At 45.9% G+C, this 9,464-nt stretch overlaps 1 protein-coding gene across 3 annotated transcripts in view; it reads left to right on the top strand.

Moving 5' to 3' along the window:
* The first annotated feature begins 2,981 nt into the window (after nucleotides 1-2,981).
* The window catches only part of CSNK2A1 (casein kinase 2 alpha 1), a 70,073-nt gene continuing 63,590 nt past the window's right edge, over nucleotides 2,982-9,464 (top strand). For 2 of the 3 annotated variants that reach the window (XM_019017275.4, XM_004061641.5), the window contains exon 1: nucleotides 2,982-3,140. The gene's annotated coding sequence lies outside the window, so the exon portion shown is untranslated. The remainder of the gene's footprint in view (nucleotides 3,141-9,464) is intronic. The other variant, XM_031004769.3, reaches the window with a different exon arrangement.

Raw genomic sequence — 9,464 nt, 5'->3', positions numbered from 1 at the left:
GATTAAAACTTTTGCCTGTAATTCTAGCACTTTGGGAGGCCAAGACAGGGGAACTGCTTGAGCCTAGGAGTTCAAGACCAGCCCTGGCAACATAGCAAGACCCCATCTGTACAATAATAATAATAGTAATAAAAACACTACTAAATTAAAAATGAGCCAGGCATGGTGGTGCATGTCTGTAGTCCTAGCTACTCAGGAGGCTAAGGTGGGAGGATCGCTTAAGCACAGGAGTTCAAGGTTATAATGAGCTATGATCATGCCACTGCACTCCAGCCTGGACAACAGAGCAAGATCCTGTCTCAAAAGAGAGAGAGAGAGAGAGAGTCACTCTAATGGCCCAGGTTGAAATGCAAGCTCCATCTCCGGCATGTGACCTTGGGCATGGCCTGTGATCTCTGTGAACCTGAGTCTCCTCATCTGTACAGCGAGATACTTTTGGTTTCTACCTCATCAGGTTGACATGAGAATTAAGTGAGATGATGAACATTCAGTGTGTGGCACAGTGCAAGTACTCTCAACATCTTAACTCTTGCTTCTGCTGCTGTTGTTTGCAGAAAGACTAGCCTGAGAGGTGTGACGTGGGGAATCAGAGACAGTAAGAGTTAAGGATAAATGTTAAGTCCACAACTAGGTGAACGCTTGGGATGGGAAGCCTCTTGAGACCGGAGACCTACATGAGGCTGGTGTAGTAGATGGCAGGAGTTGGGTTTCAATTATGTCCTGCATGAGTATGAGGGTTGTATATGTGTGCCCAGGTGAGCCCTCTGAATGAAGTCATGGATAGAGGCCAGAACTAGGAAGAAGAATGAAGAACTAATGCTGTGAGAGAGGCTGAGATCGGAAAGGCATGAAGGCTAAGCAATGGGAAATATCCTCACTTACACTCAAATGAAAACCCAGCTTCCTTATCATGATCTGAATGCCCTGCCCACCTCTCCCACCATATTTCTTCCTCTTCTTCCCTTTATTTGCAGTGCTTCAGCCACCATGGCCTCCTTCTTCAAACTTGTGATGCTCTTTCCTGCCTTGGGACGTTTGCACTTACTGTTTCCTTCTCAAAGGGACCTTCTGAACCACTCAAGCTAAAGCTCTATACTTCACAGCTACTTATCTTTTCCTTTCGTAGCACTTATTGCTACCTGAAATTACTTTGTTTATGCATTTGTTTACCTGTGCATTACTTGCTTCTCACTTTAGAAGGTAAGCTCCGCCAGTGAGCAACTGGTGTATGTCTTCCTCATAACACATCCCCAGTACCTAGCACAGTGTCTGGCTCATAGCAAATGATGAATTGTTGTGAGTTAAACAAATGTGAATACAGTTGGGAAAAACAAAGCCACGAGAGCCAAAAAGATACGTTCGAGAGGTAGGTAGAAGGGTATCATTTCCTGGAAGATGGCTTCCTAGAAACTTTGGGATTATCTTGTATAACCTCCTCAGTCCACAAGTGGGGAAATTGAGGCCCAGTTACAGGACACTGAGAGAAAAACTGTTGTGGGTTGCCAGGAAATTGGGATCAGATGTCACAAGCTGTCTAGCAGATGAGGTCCAGAGAAGGCCACAGCCACCTCCCTGAGGCCATCACTATAAGTCTGCAGCCACCACCAGCCCTAACCCCACGTGGGGAGGAGGTGCCTCTTTGGGAGCAGAGGTGCTAGTCAGCTGACAAACTGTGAAAGCAGGGCTGTGGAGGGTGGAGAGGCCCATTCCTGAGACAACCAGCTATTCTGAGACAGTTAGGGATAATGGTTGGTACTGAAAGAACCTGGCCTCCTCACCCTCGTTCCAGTGCTCACACCTCTGTCCCACCAGAGGTGAGACTAATACTTGAACTCCTTTCAGCAACTCTTAGACGCTTCAGCTTTTATCAGGGCCTGCAAAGGAGAGGTTGATCATCAGACGGAGCCCTGTCCACTGGGGGCTCCCAGTCTGATGGAGGAGACAGACTGAGGTCCTCAGGTTACTGACTGATAGTGCCTGGGTTGGAGGGAGTTAAACAGAGAGAAGACCCCTAGAGGAAAGGATCCCTGAATTAGTTCAATCGGCATACAGAAATTATCCAGTCCATGAGGTGACAGTAAGAGAAGTAACTGCCAGTGTAAAGGGAGGGAAGCAACACAGCTAAGTTCCAGGAATCGTTTGCAGTCTTAGTGGGTGGAATCTTCCGGAATTTGAGAAGAGAGTGGCAGAATAGGAGGCTGGAAAGGTGGGTTTGGCCAAATTATGGAGGACTCTGAATGTCAAGTGAAGGGTTTGGGCTATCTTTGGTGCATAAAGAGGTCCATGGGAGATTTTGACCATAGGGAGACCATGATGAGCTCTGCATGGTAGAAAGTGCTTTGTGGCTGTTTTGGGGAGGTAGCTCGGGCAAGGAGAGCAGGGGTGGGAGGCAGATAGAAGGAAAAAAAACACTGTATTTTGGACGCACAGCTCTTGGCAGGACTCCTGTAGGAGGAAGGAATTGGGCCTTGGTCTCTTGAGAGCTAGTATCCTCACTTCTCAGACTCCTGCGCCATGCCCTTCCTAGGGTCCAACTTTCATTCACTTCTTCCGAACTCCAAGTTTGAATAGAAAGTGTTGCTGAAACCCTAATTTAAAACGAGGGGTGAGAGCAAAAGAGACTTCAGCTCCCAGAATGCTTGGCTCTACAGCTCTGCAGGTCGCGCATGGTTCTTTTCAAGAAAGGGGGGCCAGCTGAGTGAAGTGTGGGAAACCTGGGTACCGCCATCTTAACTTGGGTCAAACCAACTGTTCACCTAATGGGAGGTTCGTGTTCTCTCTGTTGTCACTTGTTAACACTATTGAAATAAAATGCGCTTAAGTATTGCAAGTCTCCTTATTCTGCTTTGCATTGGGAATTCCTTCCATTTTGCACCCTAGGTCAGAACTGAATCCCTAAGGTTACAATAGGACATCCCAGCATGGCCGCACTCAGAGAGATTCCTCTGGGGGCGGAGTCGGAAGCTGTCTCGCCCCGCCTCCTGGTAGGAGGGGGTTTCCGCTTCCGGCAGCAGTGGCTGCAGCCTCGCTCTGGTCCCTGCGGCTGGCGGCCTAGCCGTGTGTCTCCTCCTCCATCGCCGCCATATTGTCTGTGTGAGCAGAGGGGAGAGCGGCCACCGCCGCTGCCGCTTCCACCACAGGTACCTAGGGAGCAGCCAGGCGAGGTCGTTGGCGGGTGGGGTGGGCCCAGGATAGGGCAGCGGAGCGCGGCCGACCCTCACGTTTCCAGCAGACTCCCGAGCGGCCCGTCGCCTTCCCCTGCCCCCACCTTCACACATAAACCAAGCGAGGCTCCTGCAGCCCATCGGGGAGGCCCAGGGCCACCCCCCAGTGGGGAGGGCGAGGTTTGGGGGCAGAGGCCGATGTGAGGGTGGGAACCGGCTGCCGGAGTCCAGCTTATTGCAGAGGAGAGGACTGGACTGGGTGGGGACTAGGGGACAACTTGGAGGAGGGGGTCGTCAGAGGGGGAAGGGAACTTGAGGGGTGGGGCCGCAGGGGGGTGCTGGGGGAGGGTGCGGAGGGAGTGGTGCCTGCTGGGTAGTGTGCAGTGAACCCTCCCGCGGAACTGGGCAGCTGGAGTAGGGGCCTTCTTAGGGTCCCTCTGGGCGGGGCTGAGCTTCCCACCTGCAGAGTGGGTGCGAGGTGGAGAGAACCCCAGGCCGGGTTGCTGGGGAGAAAGGGGGAAGGGACCAAGACGTGGGGCAGAACGTCTGGAGTTGGAGTTAAGGACTAGTTAGGAGCCTGGATAGAAAAAGAGGTATGGAGAGAAAGCTTGGCTAAGAGTATACATATGTTGGTGACCTTTTGAAAGAGTAGGACTTTTCAATTTTGTTTTTCGTTGTGTGTTTTTTGCAGTGTTGGAACATTGCTAGATTAAGCAGGTGATGGGTGGAGCTTCTGTAGTTTGTTTTGGGGAAGCAGAGTCAGGGTCAGGAGAAGTTGCATCTTGGCTATTGCTTTGTGTGGAGGAAAGAGTTCCGAAAAGAAGGTGGCAAATTATTTGGGAAGACTTGATTACTTTTCAGCTGTTTAATTCTACGAGAATGGGACATGGGGAGAGGAAATGAAAACTAAGAAGAGAGGCCGGGCGTGTGGCTCACGCCTGTAATCCCAGCACTCTGGGAGGCCGAGGCGGGTGGATCACGAGGTCAGGAGTTCGAGACCAGCCTGACCAACACGGTGAAACCTCGTCTCTACTAAAAATGCAAATATCAGCCGGGCTTGGTGGCGCGCGCCTGTAATCCCAGCTACTCGGGAGGCTAAGGCAGGAGAATCGCTTGAACCTGGGAGGCGGAGGTGGCAGTGAGCTGAGATCCGCCACTGCACTCCAGCCTGGGCGACAGAGCGAGATTCCGCCTCAAAAAGAAAAAAGAAAAGAAAACTAAGAAGGGAAGATTTTTCCAAGAATTGAAGACTTCATTCCATCTGAGGAGTGCAGTGTAGGCCCAGTGGTTAAAAACCAGACTGCCTAGGTTCTCAAATATCAGGGCCATTGCTACTTAGCTGTGTGACCTAAACTCTCTAAGTCTCAGTTTTCCCGTCTGTAAAAGGGGGATGATGGTATTTTCTAGCTTGTGAGTTTATGGAGAAGAGTAAATAAGACAATTTGTGTCAAGTGCTTACTACAGTGTCTGGCAGGTAGTAAGTGTAGTAAGTAGCTTTTACCTGTCACTGTAAAGGGACTAGCTGGTATATTTGGGGCTCTTCTGTTCTAAGTAAAGTTTATAGTCAAGAATTTGACTGTAGACAGGGCTTTAGAGTAGTATCTTTGTAGTTGTAGGGTTTTGTTGTAAGTCATTTGGCTTTACTGGCTTGGTGGACCTGGGGCTGAAAGTCCAGTACCAATACTAGTTCTCCTCCGTGGTATTCTCAAAAGTTCACCTGCAGTCTTAGCAGGGCATGTTTTTGTCCTTCTGTGACTTTGAAATACTTGGCTTTGATTTGCTATTGGGGGAGGGTGTATGACTTGAAGAAAGAATGCAAGATTGGAAATTTGCTTAGATTGATTAATCAACTGATTATAAAGTTAGGTCCCCGTGAGGCGACTTTTCTTTAAAAAAAAAAAAAGCCTAGGCCGGGCGCGGTGGCTCACGCCTGTAATCCCAGCACTTTGGGAGGCCGAGGCGGGCGGATCACGAGGTCAGGAGATCGAGACCATCCTGGCTAACACGGTGAAACCCCGTCTCTACTAAAAATACAAAAAATTAGCTGGGCGTGGTAGTGGGCGCCTGTAGTCCCAGCTACTCGGGAGGCTGAGGCAGGAGAATGGCGTGAACCCGGGAGGTGGAGCTTGCAGTGAGCCGAGATCGCGCCACTGCACTCCAGCCTGGGCGACAAAGCAAGACTCCGTCTCAAAAAAAAAAAAAAAAAAAAAAAAAAGCCTAGTTATGTACTCTTTTGTGGAATACAGAGAAGAGAAATACACATTTAAGGAGGAGCATGGGTTAGTTTCTAAGTAGTTATGGGTGAAGTGCCTTGCAATTTGAGGATGAAACAGGTGGCAACTCCTTTTCCATACTGCGCGTTTAGTTCCTTTTCCTACTCACTCATCCAGAGTGAGTCCTTGTTTTTACTATTGTCTCTATCTCTGAACATACATCTTTGTGTCACATAAGTAAAGACATATGTATGTATGTATATATACTTTACTTCACATAAGTAAAATATATACATCTTCACACTCTGTTAAAGAAAGGGATGATTTTCTTTAGGAAGTGAGTTTAAACCCTTCCATAGGACTTGGATTTGTAGTAGGCAGAATTACATCTCCCTCTTCCCAAGGTGTCCATACCTTGATCCCCAGAATCTGTAGCTATCCTTCGTTATATGGCAAAAGGAACTTGGCAGGTGTAATTAAGGTTAAGAATCTTAAAATAGAAAAATTATCCTGGATTTTCTGGGTGGGCCGAATCTAATCACTTAAGTCCTTAAAAGCAGAGAACTTTCTCCAACTGGGGTCAGAGAAATGGGCAGAAAAGGAAATCAGAGATTTGAAGCATGAGAAGGACTCCATTTGCCTTTGCTAGAGAGGACCACATGGAAAGTTATCAGAAGGAATGTGGGCAGCCTCTAGTGGCAAAGACCAGTCCCTGGCTGACAACCAGAAAGAAATGGGGACCTCAGTCCTGCAACCAGAAGGAATCTGAATTTGGTCAACAACCTGATTGAGCTTGGAAGTGAATTTCCCAGAGTTTCCACCAAGGAATGCAACCTTGAGACACCTTGATTTTTGGCCTCGTGAGACCCTAAGCAGAAGATCTAGCTAGCCAAGCCCACCCAACTTCTGACCTACAATAACTGTGAGATAACAAATTTGTGTTATTTTTAGCCACTACATTTGTGGTGATTTGTTATGGCAGCAGTAGAACACTAGTATAGATTTTGGTACCAGGAGTGGGGTACTATTACCTAAAAATGAAAGTGGCAGTAGATAAAGGTTAGAATTGTTTTGAGGGGCATGATAGAAAAGGCCTAGAATACAGGAGGATCGCTTGAGCCAAGGAAGTCAAGGCTGCAGTGAGCGGTAATGGCACCACTGCACTGCAGCCTGGGTGGCAGAGTGAGACCCTGTCAAAAAAGAAAAGGCCTAAGACATACTTTTAGTAGCAATATGGATGTTAGTGACTCTGCTAGTGAGGGCCCAGACAGAAGTGAGGTCTTTCTTATTGGAAACTGGCAGAAAGGGGATCCTTGTTACATAGTAGCAACTAAGTTTAGCAGAATTGTATCCTGTGGTTATATGGAAAGCCAAATTTGCAAGTATGAACTTGTATATTTAGCTGAGATTTCCAAGCAAAGTATTAAATGTGCAGCCTGGTTTATTTGTGAATGTGAACTTTAATGGAGTGAACCCATGTGGAATACTTCCACAGCCCATTAGGTTCTTGAGAATTTTATCCCAACATAAACAATTCTAGTTTGGATTGAAAGAGACAGAAAGTAATAGGGTTGTTGGACCCCCCAAATTCTACTGATAGGAAGCAGGCTGATAAAACTACTCACATGTGAATGTGTTGCTTTTCATAAAAAAAGCAGGGTGACTCAGACGGAGATAGGAGAGCCCAGAGGGATGGAGCTAAAAGCTGGAGAGGATTTTTCCCAGGCTTTGAATGGAATGGAGATTCCCTAGATTTTGAAACTGCTTTGGACCGGAGGCTCTGTTTTCTTTTACATTTTGCCCATTTGAACTGGAATGTCTATAACTGTTATTCTGTACATGTCTCACAGTAGTATGTTGGGAGTAGAGAACTTGTTTCTTTAGGAATTGTGCCCCAGGAATTGGACTTACTGTTTTATCCCCAGAACCATCTATTCAGAACACCTGAATAGATGAATGAGATTTGGGACTTTTGAAATGATAAGCTTTAGATGGGAAACCTTTGGAACCTTGGGATGGGATGGATGTATTTTGCATTTGAGAGAGAGATGAATCCTTGGAAACCAGAAGGCAGACTGCGGTAAGCAGAATGGCTCCCCTACGATTTCCGTACTATAAACCCTGGAACATGAATGTGTTAAGTAGATTTAATTAAAGTTAAGGATCTTAGGTAGATTATCTTGGATTTTCTGGGTGGGTTTATTCTACTCACATAAGCACTTAAAAGCAGAGAACTTTTTCTGGCTTGTGTCAGAGATGAGGCAGAAGGGGAAGTCAAATTTGAAGCATGAGAAGGACTCAGCTTGCCATTACTGGAGGGGACCAGATTGAAAGTGTGAGACGGGGAATACAGGCAGCCTCTAGTAGGAAAGGCCAGTCCCAGCTGACAACCAGCAAGGAAGTGGGAACTCAGTCCTACAGCTGCAAGGAACTAAATTCAGCCAATAGCTTGAATGAATGTGGAAGCAAATTTTCCCCAGAGTTTCCAGCAGGGAACCCACCCACTGGATACCCTCATTTAGCCCTTGTGAGACCCAGTCAAGCCCACTGACTTCTGTAAGATAATCAATTTGTGTTGTTTTGTTGGTGATAATTTGTTATGACACAATGGAAAACAAATACAGAGGTTTTGCTGGTTTTATTTCAGAGTCTTTGGGATATCATTTTCTAGAGAACAAAGATAGCAAAGATTCTACAAAATGATTTAGTCCTGGAAGACTCCACGGAATAATGGTGTTGAGTGGAACCGGTGCCTGTTTCTTGATGTTTGAATATTATTATTGTCCTTAGATGCAGTTTGAAGGGGCTTGATGATCAGCTTAGTGAAATGTAGTTTCTGAAGATCTAGGACATTGGTAGGATTTCTGTAAATAGGTGGTTCTTCCATATCTTGGATAAATGACATAATTTCTTCATTAGTTTTTATTGGCTTAATAATGGGTTTCTATGACAGCCTTTTAAGGCTTATTTCATATTTTTTTAGAGGAGATGGAAATGGGTGATACATTTTTGTGAATTTGTAACTGTCTCTCTGTTCTCTCACACCTCCCACCCCACCCCAGCTCAGCTGAAAGTTGTAAGATCTTTTCTCCCTGTCGTTGTCTGTTGAGGTTGTTGAGTTTAAGAGTCAGATCTGGGAATCATCACTACAGAATGGAGTTTCTAGCTTTTAAGAAAAGTCTTTTCTTTTTGTTCTTTAAAATATCCTATTAATTGGATTCATAAAATATGGACTAACTAAAGTTCAGTCAGAGGATGAAGGAAATGAGACCATTTCTTTTGAGTTATTACCTGAATAGAAAGATGATTACAAGATTAGCATTTCAGGGTATGAAAGACTTTAGAGATTATGTTTGACTTTGGGTTTAGAGTAAGGGAAATTGGGCCACATGAATGTTAACTGGTCTACTAAGATATCTCAGCCCTAGAGCTAGTCTAGAATCCTGGTCCAGCCAATAGAGAATCATGACTTTTGAACTATGTTCCCTGAGAACCCTTTTCTACTGTTGGCCGGGCATGGTGGCTCACACCTGTAATCCCAGCTCTTTGAGAGGCCGAGGTGGGCAGATGACTTGAGGTCAGGAGTTCAAGACCAGCCTGGCCAACATGGTAAAACCCCATCTCTACTAAAATTAGCTGAGTGTGGTGGCGCGTGCCTGTGGTCCCAGCTACTCAGGAGGCTGAGAATCACTTGAACCTGGGAGACGGAGGTTGGTTGCAGTGAGTCAAGATCACGCCACTGCACTCCAGCCTGGGGGACAGAGCGAGACTCCGTCTCAAAAAAAAAAAAAAAAGATGTCTATAATATTCAACTATATGACAACTTTTGCATAAATATTACAGTATGATTTGTACAAGTTCAGAAACTGAAAACCAATATGATTTGCCATTGAATTAGGTAAGGGCTTAGTATTTAAAGGTAATAAATAATGTGATACTTGATTTGAAATGATAAACTGGGTTTTGATCTGTCACAATTCGTGGATAACCTGGATAAGGTTTGTTTCATGAGAGTATTAATGTGTTCTTATACCTGAATTTCTTTGAACTTCTGAGATGGATAATTTTGAAAGTAGCATGTCATTTA

The sequence above is a fragment of the Gorilla gorilla genome, chromosome 21, assembly GCF_029281585.2.
Source record: "Gorilla gorilla gorilla isolate KB3781 chromosome 21, NHGRI_mGorGor1-v2.1_pri, whole genome shotgun sequence".
Lineage (NCBI taxonomy): Eukaryota > Metazoa > Chordata > Mammalia > Primates > Hominidae > Gorilla > Gorilla gorilla.
Note: the sequence above shows the minus strand (reverse complement) of the source record. Positions and strands in the feature narration are given on the sequence as shown.